The 1,961-nt window shown below is 52.5% G+C and overlaps 1 protein-coding gene across 1 annotated transcript in view; it reads right to left on the bottom strand.

The window, feature by feature from the left end:
* MYO18A (myosin XVIIIA) overlaps positions 1-1,961 on the bottom strand; it is a gene marked incomplete at both ends in the record, with an annotated part of 5,067 nt that overhangs the window by 451 nt on the left and 2,655 nt on the right. The gene's annotated exons all lie outside the window — the stretch shown is intronic.

Raw genomic sequence — 1,961 nt, 5'->3', positions numbered from 1 at the left:
CTGGCAAGATAAGACAGCAGGGCTGGCGTCGGGGCAGCAGGCAGGGCATGGCTCCAGAAACACGGGAGATTTCCAGCTCTGGGGCTGGAGGAGAAATAAGTGGGCTCATTTTATAGGCCACCGTCGAATGCAAAATTACAGTGAGGAAGAGCGATGTTGATAGCCCTGGGTAAACAGGAGTTTAGCAGGCAAGAACAGAAAAGACTCCAGCAAGGCGGGGTTGGAGCGTGGCGGGCAGATTTACAGCCCTGCCGCGCCGGAGAGCTCTTGATTTACGTCCTGGTGTAAAAAAAGCCCTATCTGGCTTAAACCATCTAATTTATAATGGCTGTTCGTAGCCATATTGATTGCCTTTAGAAAGAAGGTGCCGTACGCATTGCAAAATCCATTCCTCCACGTTAAAAGCATCCCTGCATAAATCTCCCTTAATACCTAACTGCTCACTGCTTTCATTAGGGTTATGGCACTACCAGCGGGATCTATAAGGAAATCGAAGTGGCACGGTACCCTCTCTCCCCACCTCAGGAGGTGAGGGATCCCACCGAGTCGCTGCTGGGGAAGGGATATATCATATTATCTTAAATGACCGTTTTATTTGCCCGGCTTTGGGCTTGTTCCCTGCCCAGGGACGGTGGCAGACGGCGCGGGGGCCAGACTGAGATAGACTCTGTATATGAATCGTCCTAGTTAGATTCAAAGCAACGAGCCGCACTCCCTCGCACGCATCTCCCTCCCCTGAAATACATCTAGGCAACACTCAGCTTGGAAAAGAAACAGATATCAAGAAAATAACACAAAACAACAACCACCCCCCCCCACAAGCCCTGTAAACAAACTCTGGGGTTTTGTAACAGCTGGAATCACACTCCGCGTCAAACGCCATTTACACCTGGGCGAGCGTGCCGTTAGTTAAGCGGGACCCGGGTTGCAGGGGATATTAATTGCGGTTGGCAGCGGTGCTCCATCGCTGCTCCACGCTCATCGTCAGCCACAGCAGAACATCCCCCCCCCGACCCCGGGGGCTCATCCCCTGTTCCCCACCACGGGATGCTGTTAGGTGCCGTGCCGTGGGTGCTGTTAGGGCATGCGGAGGTGGGCCAGCGGCATGCGGGGCCCCGGCCCGTGGGGGTGAGGTGGGTGTTAGGGGAGGGGAGGAATGAAAGAGAAGCTCCTCACAGTTTACTCTTTCTTTTCTGATACTTTGCCACCATGTCCTGCAAACTGGGAAGGGTTGGAGGGCGGGGAGGGGGTTGGAGCAGGGGAGAAACACAACATTTTTTGGAAAAAAAAAAAAAAAGACCAAGTGGGGGGGGAGCAAATGGGGGGCAAATTAAATGGTGGGAAAGGGCCAGGGGAGGGAGGTGTGGCTGCCCTGCACCCCTGGCATCCCACGCTGGGTCTCAACATCACAGGTCAGGTGCTGAAGTGTGTCCAGAGAAGGGCAACGAAGCTGGGGAAGGGTCTGGGGAAAAAGTCTGATGAAGAACGGCTGAGAGAACCAGGGTCGTTTAGTCTGGAGGAGAGGCTGAGGGAGAACATTTTGCTCTCTACGACTACCTTAAAGGTAGTGGTCTCTTCTCCCAAGTAACAAGCAGCAGGACAAGAGGATAGCAATCTCTTTTTCCATTTCGGAAGCAAGAGGACAAGTGGAAATTACCTCAAATTGCTCCAGGGAGATTTAGACTGGATAGGAGGAAAAAAATCTTCACCAAAAGCATTGCTGAGCACTGGAAGAGACTGCTCAGGGAAGTAGTTGAGTCCTCATCCCTGGATGTATTTAAAAGATGTGTAGATGTGGCACTTGAGGACACGTCTTAGTGGTGGACCTGGCAGTGCTAACGGTTGGACTCACTGATGTTAAAGGTCTTTTCCAACCTAAACAGTCCTACAGTTCTATCCTGGACTGGATCCCAGTGTCCCAGGCTGAACTGGATCCCAGTGTCCTGAGCCAGGCTGGATCC

Source organism: Apaloderma vittatum, unplaced genomic scaffold (genome assembly GCF_000703405.1).
Source record: "Apaloderma vittatum isolate BGI_N311 unplaced genomic scaffold, ASM70340v1 scaffold33840, whole genome shotgun sequence".
NCBI classification, from domain to species: Eukaryota; Metazoa; Chordata; class Aves; order Trogoniformes; family Trogonidae; genus Apaloderma; species Apaloderma vittatum.
The sequence above is the reverse complement of the archived record's forward strand: the minus strand, read 5'-3'. Positions and strand labels throughout refer to the sequence as shown.